A 16,271-nucleotide genomic window follows, 5' to 3' on the forward strand; every position below is an offset into this window, starting at 1 on the left:
AAAACAGTTTTTTTTATTCACCTGCAAATTCACAGAAACGAGGTATCACTTCTTACAAAACCATCGCTACACCCTATCTCATATTAATAAGCGCCACCATGACCTACTCGGTATATATATTCCCATTAAACGTGATTTCTTGAATGAGGTGTTGTTCATTGTATCATAACCTTAAAATAGCCCAGCATTTTATTTTACGTAGCCTATGCAGAAGCGAAATATTGAATTCAAACATCTCTTTCGTAATGCGAGTCCTATCAATCATGCGAGTATGAATGAGTTAGCTTATACTGTGACCTGTAAAAAGTATGTCCTTAAGGTGAACGTTTCTCATACGTCATCAACATTGAAAACAATCAAATACACGAATAAAAATATTTGCCGTGCACCCAAACAAAAGACAAACTTGCGTCATACACAGAGTGAACCGTAAGTAATAGAGAGCTGTGTATTATGATAATAAATGATTCAAATAATTTTAATTTTGTCCTTTATATAATAAATGATTGAAATAATTTTAATTTTGTCCTTTATATAATAAATGATTGAAATAATTTTAATTTTGTCCTTTATATATAATAAATGATTGAAATAATTTTAATTTTGTCCTTTAAATGTGCAGTAATTTGACCCGAACAAATGTAAATTTTCGTTATGCAAAGGAGATTTACATTGTTACATTTGTTCCGATCAAGTTTCTGCACATTTAAAGGACAAAACTAAAATTATTTCAATAACTTAGTATAATACTCTGTTTTCTTAAATTCATTGCGAATGTTGGAATTAAGTCAATGGTTTTTCCAAAACATGTTATGAGATGTTTCATATTAAACAATTTTTATTTCGAAAAAGAAGAAAAAACGAACAAAACTGTATTACACTTTAATTAATTACTTACGGTTCACTGTGTATATTGCATCCCAGATGAATAATTATAGTACCAAAGCGTTCGGTATCTGACTTACTTTATAAACTGTACGGTTTAAATATTTTCTTCTATTTCTGCTCCGAAATAGACTTTAATAGCCCGCGTTGGTTTTCAGATATTCCCGCGACTAGTTCTTGAGCATTCCACGTCTCGACGTCCACATGATTTACTTTATAAAATAATATTTTTGGCCCACTTTGATTCATATGTCGTAGGTTTATATTATATAGTGTGTATATTCAGTAAAATTCAGTGTACAGTACAGTACAGTAAAAAAACCTTACCGACCCTTGTAGCTGATTTCAGAGCCTTGTTCACTCCAGAACACGATAGACTGGTAACTAAGACTTTCGTGGTTCGAATCCTGCTTGGGAAGGAAACTTTTTTTTGTTCCTTATTCAAATTTATTCCCAGTACGTTTTGATTGCTGGTAAAATTCATGTTCTATTTTACTACTTAATTAACTTATTATTCCCAGAACATGAATTTTACCAGCAATCGAAAAGTATTGGGAATAAATTTGAAAAAGGAACAAAAAAAAGGTTTCCTTCTCAGGCAGGATTCGAACCACGAAAGTTTTAGTTACCAGTCTGTCGTGCTCTGGACTGGACAAGGCTCTGAAATCAGCTACAAGAGTCGGTCCGGTTTTTTTGCTACTACTGTACAAAAACGCATTTCTTCCGGCTCAAATTTTCTTTTTCTTGTCCCATTTGAGATCCAATTTTCACTTCCATACATGAATAAATACAGACATCGCCACTAATTTATATTTTAAGATGGTATCTTTCCTCGCTTTATTCTCTAAAATTTCCGAACTGTTTCTTATACAGTATATGTTGAAACTTTTAAAAACTCTGCTGTAGGCCTTTATTGTAGCCATAACATATTTGGCTCCCTAAATAGTAAAGATGTGCACCTGCTCGAGCAATGGAACGAAGTGGGTGTGACCTATACAGAGAACATACCATTAGCGAGGGTTCTTCTCTCGAGGGTGAACCAAAACAGGAAACGAACATTCCCACAAGTCGCTCCAAAACGCACGTAGCTCTAGTGCTGGTGGAACAATTTCTAGCTTCTGGTACAGCTAAGTATTATTCACCTGCACTTTCATAAAATGATTTCCACATTTCAAAATTAGAATGTAGAAATTCTAAAATCAATATATTACTTTAGTATTTGCTTTTGGTGTTCACTCAGCATTGGTTACGCTTATACCTATTTTCGATCAGAGAAATAGCTTGTTTAGAAATACTACATTCCAATGCTTTAAAAATAATAAAATTCAAGCTATTTAATTGTATAACCTCTTTTTATTCCTCTCGCTTTCATTTCCATTTTCGATTATAATTTCAGTCTCTTGTAGCTATCACCAATTAGTTTCAAAATTATGTTACAATTAATTTGAAATTTGTGTGTGTATTTAAATCGTAATGTGTAAATCTTGCGGTATTTATGTATGTATGTATGGCATGCATGCATGCATGTATAGGGTGTTAATGAAGTCATATTACAACGTCTCAGGTTAGGACGCAGGTACTATAAGAAATATATAGTAGAAGAGATAAGACTTGTCCTCTGTCCTTATCATGTGTCGTTACTATATCACCAATGGAGATAGAGGGGGAAGATACGTTTTAGTCTGAGATGAACTTCCGTGCCTGTAGATTTCTATAAATTAACCATCATGAAACAAACTCTTTCTGATAGCTCATTCATTCCCCTATCGCACAGCTTATATGCCAGGTAATGCCTCTTCATCTATATTTTCATATTAAACCTGTAGTCGGAAATCCATCCTTTCTCTACTAAACATGAGAAATATCACTACTAATGGGTAAGCCATCCATCGTGACCGACATTCAAAAGGTTATTATGGTCCGTCCCAGGTATCTGTGGAATAACTTCACGTATATGGGGGCGGAATGTATTTGTGCCGGAGTGTATTGCGGTCAGAAACAGCTCGAGGCCGCTAAGGGGTAAGATGCTCCTGGTAGAAGATAGAGTAGAGTTCAGATAGAAATGATCTAATCCCTGCAAGCGATTGCTAACTTCGTTCAACCAACACCTCCCCCCAGAACGATCATTGGTCCTAGCCCTCCCACATAACACTTGCGCAGAGGTCTTGTTTCGTCTTTCTATTCTAAAGATTCATGGACGGACCATAGGAGGGTTGACCTTGCGATAGACTAATTGTCGTTCCATTTCAGACTATTCGTGAAGTAACCATTGTAGAACTTTTTTTTTATTTTTATTTTAGTGGGTTATTTTACGACGCTTTATCAACAGCTTAGGTTATTTAGCGTCCGAATGAGATGAAGGTGATAATGCCGGTGAAATGAGTCCGGGGGCCAGCACCGAAAGTTACCCAGCATTTGTTCATTTTGGGTTGAGGGAAAACCCCGGAAAAAACCTCAACCAAGTAACTTGCCCCGACCGGGAATCGAACCCGGGCCACCTGGTTTCGCGGCCAGACGCGCTGACCGTTACTCCACAGGTGTGGACTGTAGAACTGGGTGAGCGGGGTTGTGGAGGGAGTACAAGTAGATTCATCAGCGCTCTATTCATTTATATGTCGAGTGGCTAGCTGATAAATCTGTAGCACCTCACCCAAACGTTTGGTGGTCGCTGGATAGGTACAAAGGAGCCTTACAATATGACCGACCACCACGTTCACCTGACCTCAGTCCCTCAGATTTATTTCTGTGGAGATACATGAAGAGCCTCGTGTACGAGATCCCCCTGCAGTTCGAGGAGGATCTGATCGCCAAGATTCACGCCACTATCGTGGCGATTAACATAGTCAACAGCTAACGTAGAAAATGTAATACTTAAATGTAAAATCACATGTAAAAACTGTCGTGAAAGACCTGTAAAATAAATGAAGACCTAATACCAGGAAAATAAAAACAAACCCACACACAAATAAAACATGAAAACAGTCAAGCGAAACGCAAACATCGTCTTGCGAGTGTTCCGTGCACGATGGGCGGCCTAGCCATCAGGAGCGAACTTTCGTTTACTCTAGCGGCGAAAGGAGGTATTTCCGACTACTAGTTTATTACATGTGTTTCTTATAATTGGAGTCCTGCGTTTGGTTACCTAAAGCCTAAAAACGACCCGCAACAGTGTAGGAAGCATATGTATGGAGTATAGATCGGCGGCACCCGACCTAATACACAGTGCAGATCTGCCGTTCAGTGAACATGCGAAATGAAAACAAATCTGGGCGCTTGGAGATCAGTGCCCTAATAGAAGAATTTGGTAGTAAGCACTTATTTAGGAAAGAAAAATATGTTTTATCAGAAAGAAGGAGACATTTTTCATTTGGAACACTTAAAATGTTGACAGTCATTGACTGTAATGTGTAGGGACTCGTAAAGACGCAATCATAAATTATTTTATGCTCGACCATGCCGAAATGTAGTAATTATACACCTGGTAGCAGACCTTTAATACATGTCATTAAAGTACACATACTCATTAAAGGTCAGGTCTTTCAGCCAATGACGACTCAGGTTACAACTGTTCAGCCAATGACAGGTCAGCTTTCTACCGTTATAAAACCGCAAGTATCGATTATTCTCGGATATGCAATCGAAAGAGAATTAGCGAAAAGTCACGGAGGCTGGAAATCCAATACTGTCGCAGAAGGTTATGTTCTGTTACTATAATAATTAGCGTTAACTGTAAATAATATTCAAATAAATTCAATTTGTCATCTCGTTTTTCAATGTCTAATTTTATTTCAATGTTATCTCTGTAGATTCTTATGGCCTAGCAAGGTCAATGTGGACATCTGTTCCTCGGAAAAAATCAATACTTTCGCGTCGGTCACATCTCACAACATACGGGACATTGGTCAAGGTCAGATACAAAGAAAATTAATAATATCAAGTTAGAAATATGGTCGAGCATAAAAAGTCGTATGAAACTCGCCTATAATGGTAATTAAGAAGCTCGTATGAAACTTACCTTCATTATAGGCTCGTTGCATAATGTACTATTATGCTAGACTATGCCGAAATGTAGTAATTATACACCTGGTAGAAGCCTTTTAATGGAACTCATTAAAGTACACCTATTCATTAAAATTCAGGTGTTCCACCAATCAGAAAATACCATTGTAGCAATATGAAAGCGCAAGTATCGATTACTCTCGGATATGCAATCGAAAGACAACAATAAATCAATAAATCACCTATATTTGGAATAAAATCAGTTCTGTTACTATAATAATTAGCGTTAATTGTAAATAATATTCAAATAAATTCAATTTGTCATCTCGTTTTTCAATGTCTAATTCAATTTCAAGGTTATATCAAGATTAATGTTTATTTTACTCTCTAGATTATATCAAGGTCAATGACATTTGTTTCTCGGAAAAAATCAATACTTTCGCGTCTGCGCACATCTCACAATTTACTAGGTATTGCACAAGGTCAGTTCCGCTCCTCAGTCAGATAAGAATAACATGAGTACTTATGTATAATTTCAAGTTAGAAGTATGGTCGAGCATAAAAAGTCGTATGAAACTTGACTATAATGGTAATTAAGACGCTCGTATGAAAATTATGAAACTCGCTTGCGCTCATTTCATAAATATACTCACGTCTTAATTACTACCATTATAGGCTCGTTACATAATGTACTATTATTTCATCTTTGTGCTAACATTTACATATATTTATTAATTTTATGTTAAATTCCAACCTTTAATTAAATCTAAAGTACTTATGGTAAAAATCAGGAGTAGACAAATTCCGGACAGCATGTAGCCATGGCGACTAAAAAATTTTATGTGGTGCCTGAATTGTTTATTGAGTTCAATTTTTTTTAAGACTTCGATTTCTTTTATGTCACTAAGACTAATACATAATGTTAATAAAGCAGTTACCGGAAGAAATTCGAATGTGCTTCTTAGGTTAATATTGTTATATTTGTTGCGCATCTCATGATATTATCACTACATTGCTTCAACGGAGAGCACAGAGCTTTGCATTGCATAGACATTTAATATTGTTTAATATGTCTCAGTAAATGTGTCGTCTTAGTTCAAATAGTTTTCTCATTGCACGTGTGGGCAAAATGTGGAGGCTCCCGAAAATCCTGAAAATGTTTAGTTTTTTCTAACCGTGGTAAATATTATCTTTTATTTCATATACGCTGCCTTTAAATAAATACTTCGTTATTATTTTTATTAAATCCAAGTGGTGATCTGTGCATGAGCACTATTCCTGTTGTTCACCGACTTATAGACACAGTTACACGAATACTGCGTGTTCAGTTCAAAGTGTGTCATGGCTCGCTGTATGACGTCATGTGGCTAGCCGATGAGCCTAGACAATTCAATCTTCCTACACTTCCGCAGAGGCGTATTACCTATGTGCCAGAGAAGTTGCCTATCAAGTACGGCGTTCATTCCGAAGAGTACTTACCGATACGTATTCTAATTCCAGTAGTGGCAGGAATGTGAACTGTTTGGAAACACGTACTGAGGTGAGTTTTTTTCTTACTGTCGGGATATGGGGAGGGGGTTAAGACGATTACTTATGTACAGTATTTATTATTTTTATTTTATTGGGTTATTTTACGACGCTGTATCAACATCTAGGTTATTTAGCGTCTGAATGAAATGAAGGTGATAATGCCGGTGAAATGAGTCCGGGGTCCAGCACCGAAAGTTGCCCAGCATTTGCTCGTATTGGGTTGAGGAAAACCCCGGAAAAAACCTCAACCAGGTAACTTGCCCCGACCGGGATTCGAACCCGGGCCACCTGATTTCGCGGCCAGAAGCGCTGACCGTTACTCCACAGGTGTGGACTGTACAGTATTTATTGACATTAACTTCGACTGTCAACATGGACACGGAGCATTTGATTTGTGTTGTGGAATGTTGCCGTACGCAACCGATGATAACAAATACCCTGCGTACGACTTGCTCGAGCAAAAGACAGTTCGAAAGAGGTTATGATAGCACACAGACCGTACTGACCTCCATCTGTTGATACGACGTTCAAGTTATACCGTACACGTTCTCAAGTTCAGATTGAACGCCTTGATTAATAGGCAACTTCTCTGACATAAAAGCTGAAACTCGCTTCAAATCGCTGACTCACAACAGTGACGTCATGACACACTTTGAAATGAACACCCAGTAGATGTAAACACAGTACCGGAGCGTGCGGAGGCAGACCGTAGCGTGAACTGTTAACAGCTAAGCTAGGCTAGTATGATAGACGTACACCTAAGTTGTATTGAAATAACCAAAAACAGGACTCTACTTACAACATTTCCTTCTTGCTTGGACGTTGTAAAATGAGTTCCTTAACACCCTGTATGTATAGCACTTAGCATGCAGTCTAATCCTGTTCCGTATCTCTGCAACTTCAATAATAATTATTCTTCCCATACTTTTTCGTTTTCCATCCATCGCAATGCGGATAATTTATTGATGACAGGCATAGATATGCTTAATGCCGTCAACTTAAACATTTATATACGTTATCAATTAACAAAAAAATCTCACAAGTCTTCAAACCATTATGTCATAGTATTAATTCTAGTAATATTGATGTGGCTACGGATAGTATTATATTATAGAATGTCAAAAGTGGCAAAATGGAGATCTAAGATTGATTTTGAAATGTACGCGGTTAGTATGACCTATAACGTCCAGGGACTATTTTTTATCCAATTTAATAAACCCTATTTCACCCTGAGGTATATTAGGTTATAGTTGGCATCAAAATACATATTTTATAACCAATAAACAATAGTAAAGTTATAATATAAAATAGTGGTCACAGTTACAATTCACATGAATTATGTTGAAGAATGCACTTTAATGAAAAATGGATCCCGTTAAAGATCAATGAGATATTTGAGGAATAATCAATGCAAAAGATATACAAGAATGTCTAACCGTTTCAGAGTAAATACACGACCGAAAAAGATAATCAATAGTAGATTAATATAACAAAGTTTGACTTTCACTTTCAAATTAATACTTAATTCATGAACAATGGAACAGTTAAGAGTAATAAAGAGATATTACAAGCAATGATTTACGGTTACAAGTTACATACGTGATTCAGGAACAAGTACAATAATTAAAATAATAAGACAAGTAATGACAACTAACGAATAACGAAATTCTTGAAGGGCAATATATAATAGTAGGGGCAATACAAAAGATTTAAAAACAAATGTAAGCAGTACAGTAAAGGAATAGTAGAAAAAATGACTTAAAATTACAAATTAAAAACACATCCTTTTTAAAGTAATGGGCAACAACAAAGAGATACTAATAACAATACACTGATTGTAGTTACAGATTGAACACATTATTTTAAAAACAAACACGCAAAGGATCAATAGCTATTTTCACGCATTATATGCATGGACCATAACTTTAATTCACATCTTCTTGACGTTACTTCGTATATTATTTTGTGTTTCAATCTACTTCAATTTGTTATTTTTCACTGTAATAACAAAAACATGTGTCATAAAGCCTCAAGGCATTTCTCTATATTTATTGTATCATGGTACTCTTTGTCAATGGCAACCTGTAATGGTTATAGGAAGATATATATATATAATAGTTAGAGGTGGGGTATGATGATAGAGACTGGATTAATCTTGCACAGGATAGGGACCGCTGGCGGGCTTATGTGAGGGCGGCAATGAACCTTCGGGTTCCTTAAAAGCCATTTGTAAGTAAGTAAGTAAGTAAGTAAGTAAGTATTAAACACATTATTTTAGAAGCAATAAATAGCTATACTAAGAGATGACTTAAAATTTACGAATTAAATACATTATTTAGTAACAACAAATTGATAATAAGGAGGTATTACAAGAAATGGCTCATAATTAGAAATCAAATACCTAATTTAAAAAATTAAAACCAGTAGTACATTATAGTATGCGAAATTGAAGACTTACAGTTTTGTAATAGTTGATTAGAAGTAATACGATTTTTTTTCCCAGAATAATTTAACATTTTACAGTTTCACGAATATTCTATTCAAGAAGGACATGAAATAATTAACTCATATGACTTTGTTCCATTTACTTGTATGTAACGTTCTTTTGTGAGAACCAGTTGCGACCACCAAATTTATTTTATTTTATTTTTTACTTTAGTTTACTTTACTTTTACTTTTCTTATTTTATTTTATTTATTTAATAATATAGCAAACATAAAACGTTACGTGAAAGTACCCCGAAAGAGCAAAACTTTGGGTTAACTTATATCGATTTAAACTGATCTACTTATGTGCGAAGTCTAACGTTTTTGCGTATACCTTAAATATAAAATTGTAATGATAGTTCCTCCACCTTCCCAGCCACCGGCGTGGCTCAGTCGGTTGAGGCGCTTGTCTGCCGGTCTGAAGTTGCGTTCGGGCGCGGGTTCGATCCCCGCTTGGGCTGATTACTTGGTTGGGTTTTTTCCGAGGTTTTCCCCAAACGTAATATGAATGCAAGGTAATCTATGGTGAATGCTAGGCCTCATCTCGCCAAATATCATCTCGCTATCACCAATATCTTTGACGCTAAATAACCTAGTACTTGATACAGTGTCGTTAAGTAACCAACTAAAATAAAAAAATCCACCTTCCCCGAGGAGTTATGTCCCTTTCCGGACACAATCTCAGCCCAAATTGCGTGCTTTCTTTGACCCGACCACGCACTGGACGATAGAGTGGTATCAGCACAACGACGTAACTCAATACAGACATCACGATGAAACATATATCCTTGCCCCAAACGGGATTCGAGTTAACAATCGTGTCTTCCACGCAGCATCACAACAATGCAGCCTACTAGCCGGAGCATATACAGCGACACACCCCTCTAAACACAATAGGGTTTTATTACGATTTTGAAGGAAAAGTGGAGGAGAAATAGCAATGGGAGCAGAGAAAACCGCAGACACTCCAGGGATTAAGTCCTGGTTTCTTAAGCAAGACGCCATCATTTACCAGAGAAGCATCAAGCCTGAGTATGTTTGAAGTAGTTAAGAAAATGAAGTGTCAGCCTGTGTTATTTCTTGTTTGTTTTGAAATTGCTTCACATTTCGTCTGTTCGAAATATTGGTTCATACGCATGAGAAAATTTACGCTTAGAAGTGTGTAATTGTTTCAAAATTGACCTTTCTTAAAAAAATACCGGTACCCGCGTGTTCCCCCTTCATTTATATTTCGATTGATTTTACACTATTTTGGTTTTACTCCTGTTCCAATTTTGGACAGTATTCAAAATTGATCTTTCTTAAAAAAAATACTGGTACCCGCGTGTTCCCCCTTCATTTATATTTCGATTGATTTTACACTATTTTGGTTTTACTCCTGTTCCAATTTTGGACAGTACAGATTGACAAATGGTGAGACCACCGTGATTGTGGTCAGCACGATTGTGGGCATCCACAATTTCCTATTGATAACGAACAAATGTCTATTACCATACGGATTTCTAAGACTTCGGCCTTTGCTGTGTCTTAGTCGTTGTAGAGTAAGGTTGCCTATATCGCACCACTTTAGCATTTATAATTTTTATTGAACAATACAGTTTTTATTTTCTGCATTCCATTACAGAGATACATTCCCAGAACATTTGCCTTTGATGTAAAAAAGAATCCTTGAATTTGATTTAATATTTTTTAATTAAAATGACATTTTCGAAACACGTATCAGTGGTGTCATTTAGGCAACTAGTTTCCTAAATAGCACCTGCGGTTTCTTAAATCGCACCTCTTTATCTGCAGGGAATAGGATGAAGGAAAGCTTTTAATATTGAACATATTGAAGAGTATTTGAATGAATAATGTAATAAATGCAAATTACAAGCTTATTAAAATTAAGGAAAGAGAGTAACGCATCTTCAAATGAAATTGAAAAAATTGAGCGTAAATTACGTAACATTTAAACTTTCTGAATGCATTTTTATTGTTATACATTTGCCATGTGCTTCACCAGGCAGTTCAGACTGTAAACTGCGTCACCTTTTCTCCACGATTATCTCGAAGCCACCTAAGAACTGCTTCATGATATAGCTGTCTGAAATGATTTGAAGATAGAAACATCTAAAGGCTGGGCCTGTGAATATTATGACGAGGAAGCTGAAACAGGAGCATACCATTTTCCCGTGATAATATAGCTTCTAAATTTTGGAATGAGTCGCATAGGTGGACATACAGAAGCAGCACTTTTGTCTATGACAGGTTTGAGTGGCAAATAAAATGTTTGAGCTATTCGACAAATAGTTCGCTGTTGATGTAACCTGACTCAGACCACACAAATAACGATCCTGGAGGAGCACCAGCTGATAATGAAGGATGCACTGTTTGACGTTTAAAAATTATCACAGGTGGCACAAAATACCTGGTGCTCTTGTACAACACACACTTGTTGTATTAACGATCTTTTCACCACTTGATATTGCACCCACCTGATGCATTCCTAGTTCAGTTAAAAATTTTGGGGCCTTCTTTTGTACGGTTAGAATTGCTACAGTTGCTCATATCGCACCGGTGCGAATTAGGCACCTACAAAGTGGTGCGAATTGAGAAATTACGCCATAAGTTATTTCCTTCATTCTAGCCTATAATCACCACATGTTCGAAAATCCTACTAAGTTAAATGTTCTTTAATACCTCTTTAAACGAATAACATCTTAAGATTATGGATTCCTTTGCATACAAATCCGTTATTTAGTTACAAAATGTTAGCTAAATATACATCCACCTGAGCGATTATATTAGATACACTATCACCACGCTGCTGACACAAAGAAGTGGCAGAAATCAAGTTACATGGTGGAAGTTCATATGGTAGATTGTAACAATTCCATTAGATGCCACACTACTATAGTGAATGAATGTGAATGTTGAATGAATGAATGAATGTTAGCCATGATGTCCCATATTGGGCACAGGCCTCCTGTGATAGGGTTAGAACCCCCTCGACAGGGATGGCTCAAGTGTACTCGCTTGGTGAGCCAATCCAGGCGAGCTTGTCGTGTACACTACTTTTGTGACATGGTTAATAATCCTATTAGACTTTACCTAGTCTCAGCACTCTGTTCTTTGTTCATTTTTTCCTGCATTACACACATTATACTGACACTGGCACTTTGACAAACACTGATTGCTATTTACACTATTTATCTGGCACTTTCTCAACACTGACTTTACTATTTACAATACTTATCTTACACTTTCACTAATACTGACTTTACTATTTACAATATCTTAACCCTGATTACGTTATCTATTTACAATGACCTTCCCTAGTTCTTTCCACAAAACTCTGTTCTTTGCTGTCCTCGACCATTGTTTCCCCGCCTCTTTGGTAAACAACTACTATAGTAATTTGTTTTAAACTAGCAGTGGTGCGATTTAGGAAGCGGTGCGATTTATGCTACTATACCCTATTTGGCATACAAATCTTTTATCCGAACTCCGAAGTGGCAGGCCTATAAGTTCATCATAAATATTTCAAAGCGATGGACGGAGCATGAACCGACAATAAAAGGATGGCTGATGTCAGCTGTGTTCTCCGAAATTTCCTCCCCTAATCACACCACTGTGTACTGTCCCTTTCTATGCGAGTGAATAAATTCGCTCGGTAAACCCACTGGAATGGAATTCGTCCGAGAAAGCAAATTTTACAGCACTGCTGGCGTTCTGTTAAGAGCAACTTGTAGAGACACAAAAGAAATTCATTAGCATATCTGAATACTTGGCATAACGGTGAATTATAGTGCTAGTGTTTTTGTTGTGTTGTTGAGAAAAACTAGTTCCCTCTCTTCTAAGAACTGCCCGTACTTCATGGACGCATTGCATTTCTAGATCCTTTGATCGAGATCATTTCCATTTCCCCATGTTCGAGACCTTTCGCAAGATGACACTCGGGAGACATATTGCTCACATGACATTACATGGCTTTCACTTCACTTCATTCTAGCTTAATGACGCTTCTGCCTACTAAAATGGCTACTGTGTCCTAATTCAATATTGAAAAAAATTCTAGTTAATGCCTCAGTGGACCTACTTGATAAAAATGAAAATATTCTAGATTTATACTGAAAACTAGCGTTTCTCAAACTTTTTGAAGTGGGGACCACTTTTTTAAGTCAGAACAGTTCCGCGGACCACCTTACTCTTGTTCCCTTCGAAAGCAAATTTATCATTTTTGTAGCATATTTTAATACCAGTATACTTATATTTTAAAATAGAATTAATTAATTACAATACTTTCGTAATTATATTTTTGTAGCCAATCACAAGTAACTTATAACAAATTCTATACATTGTTGATTCATCGCTTGCCTGTTAGCAGTTAGTTGTTTGAAATCCTTATGTGATACACGCTAGTAGTTGTCCATGTCTCTCTTAAATAATGCCCATTATAAATAATGAAAAACTGGCTTCGATCCGGATCTTTGAAAAGAAAGGAACATGATGATACGCTTCATTTAGGCAGTGCAAATAGTTCAGAAGCTGTGTGTGAAGAAATATATTAATTATAGTGCCATAAAGAAATATCTAGTCCTAGTGGTAGCTATTCAAAGAAAAAATACTCTCGTAAATAGCCTATAAAAGAGTTATTTGGAACTTGGATTTACTTGGTGTGGCAATGAGAGTGAACCAAAACCTCGGTGCGTTGTTTGAAACCCGCGAAATTGAAACTGCACTTAGAGACGAAACACGCAATTGTAAAAAGTAAATCTGTCGGATTTTAAAATAGGCGAATTCTAAAGTTTCTTATATCGTCATCTGGAAAAACAAATACAAAAGTTAATATAGAAACATGTCCGATTTTAAACAAGTAAAGATGCCATTTCGAAAGTTCTATTATTGGTGTACGACGTACAGTATTTGCCCATTTCAATGTGCAGGCTGGGTGTTGGCAAAACTATTAAGAAAGTCATCAATACATGAAAAGGTTCGGTACTTTGGTCATCTCTTATGAATTCAGGTGGTCCCTCGGCGCCAGATATGCAGGAAAAAGATGGCGAGAAACACCACGTTCATAGTGCTTTAAATCCCTCTTTTGTTGTTGAGAGTAGAGTGGGAAGTGGGTAGACGGGTAGGATAAGAAATTTCATAAAATATTAGTACTGGGAGAAAAAGTGAAAGACGATTGCCATGTGTCATTTTCAAACTCTGAGATTTTCAGCTATAGTGTGATACGCAATTCATTTTAATCTTATTTTTCCTTCTGTCTTCTTTGAAGGACCACAAGGGCAGAACTCGAGGACCACAGGTGGTCCGCGGACCATAGTTTGAGAAACGCTGCTGTAAACGAATCAATTAATCCACGTAGTATACGAATTATTGGTAGTGCATTTATAATAAATGAAATTTCATGGTACTAGTTATTAAAAATCTAATGGTTTAAAAATATCTACTATAGTAGGGCCTAACATTTGCACTTTACTGAAATGGATTATAGACCGACATCACATGAATAATAAATTCTAGGCGCAATTGTGATCCAGGATAAGTGACGGTAAGTAGAGGGAAATTTCCCTTCTTGGGGAAACTGGGTTATAGATTTTAAAAGAAAAGGGGAAAAGCAAATTTTTTTATGATTTTGTCTGTATTTCGGAAAAATGTGTGTTGGGGATATTGTAGGGGATTTTAAAAATTTTATAAGCATGATGGTAAAAATAAATTTGAGGAATTAAACCAAACATTAGGTGAGTCGTGTGGATAACGAAAATTGGTGGAAAATATGGTGGAGGAAACGAGCTTTGATAGTATGAGGAAGAAAATCGAGTGAAGAAGGGGAGAAGTGACCAGTGAATGAGGAAGAGATAAGTGTTCATAACGACCTGGTTTACTATGACTATAACACTTTTACTACGTCATACTACGTTTGACCAATAAAACGGTACGAAAGGACGTATTTCGATCCCGGTCGGGGCAAGTTACCTGGTCGAGGATTTTTCCGAGGTTTTCCCTCAACCCAATATGAACAAATGCTGGGTAACTTTCGGTTCTGGACCCCGGACCCATTTCACCGGCATTATCACCTTTATTTCATTCAGACGCTAAATAACCTGAGATGTTGATACAGCGTCGTAAAAAAACGTATTTCGACCAATATTCATGATTGTTTATCGTTATAATTTTATCACTTTCTAGAATTGTTTTTATCACTTCCCTAGCATTTGTTTGTTTTATGACTTCCCTATCATTTGTTTCTTTGTTTGCCAACATTACAAAATGCAAATTTCTTACGGTACTATAAAACATGCTTTGCGATCGTCATTTGTTTCCCGCATAGATACTGAAAATGACGGATCCGTTCAAACGTTTTGGTGAAGCTAACATTAGTGAAATAAAATTTTAGTAAGTCAATTAATATGTTATTGTATTAGAGTACTTTATTTCTTCTTCTAATCTTTATACGAGGCGCATCTAGAAAGTAAGTTTCCCTATTTTTTTAAAAAAAAGAACACACACTTCCAGGAAAACATTTATTGGCAACAGGTATAACAATGTTTCAGCTATTTTTCAACATAGCCACCATCAGAATTGAGACACTTGTATCGTGGGATCAACTTTTGTATCCCTCTGTCGTAGAACTCTACCGCCTGTGAATGGAACCAGCGTGTGACAGACGTCTTCAGCTCTTCGTCGTTGCCAAAACGCTCACCGGAGGACAGAAATTTCTTGGAGAGAGAGGGGGAGGGGGAGGGGGAGGGGAGGTGGAGAAATGTTCGGCCCATAGACCTGACAGAGCTGCCGATGAATTTCAATTGGCGCAATGCTTTGTGCATTAAAGAACTTTATCACCGACCGAACCTCGCAGGCGGCGGGAGAAGGAATAAGAGCTTCCATTTCGGATCACTGCTGCCACGCTACTGGCACCAGGCGGGACCTGTCCGGCTGGCACATGATTGATACGTCATAGATCTGTTACGCATGCGCAATTGACACTGCTATTTACGTTTACTTTCAAGGGGGAAAAATCGGAAAACTTACTTTCTGGATGCGCCTCGTATGTTTTCTTCTAATCGTGTAATAGTCAATTAAAACCAACTCGAATTTTGACTTTCTCTAGATAAATCAAAACCTCTAGCGAGATAATTGTTGAAAAAAACTAGTGTAGGCCTATAGTATTTTTCGAGTTAATGAGTGACCAATAAAGATGAAGAAAAGAGCAGATGGAAAGATTAATATCAAGGCGTTCAGAATAACGAAGGTGTGAATGGTAGGAATTATTGAGGGTCCACACGAGTTATTATAGACAATATTGAACTAAAAAACGAATCGGTAAGGTTTATGTGAACTAGTGAATAATTAATGAATAGCAAACACACGGTAGGATAA

The 16,271-nt window shown here is 36.7% G+C and overlaps 1 protein-coding gene across 2 annotated transcripts in view; it reads left to right on the forward strand.

Annotated features, from left to right (window-relative positions):
• The window catches only part of LOC138707588 (uncharacterized), a 121,254-nt gene that overhangs the window by 93,508 nt on the left and 11,475 nt on the right, over positions 1-16,271 (forward strand). The gene's annotated exons all lie outside the window — the stretch shown is intronic.

The sequence above is a fragment of the Periplaneta americana genome, chromosome 10, assembly GCF_040183065.1.
Source record: "Periplaneta americana isolate PAMFEO1 chromosome 10, P.americana_PAMFEO1_priV1, whole genome shotgun sequence".
NCBI classification, from domain to species: Eukaryota; Metazoa; Arthropoda; class Insecta; order Blattodea; family Blattidae; genus Periplaneta; species Periplaneta americana.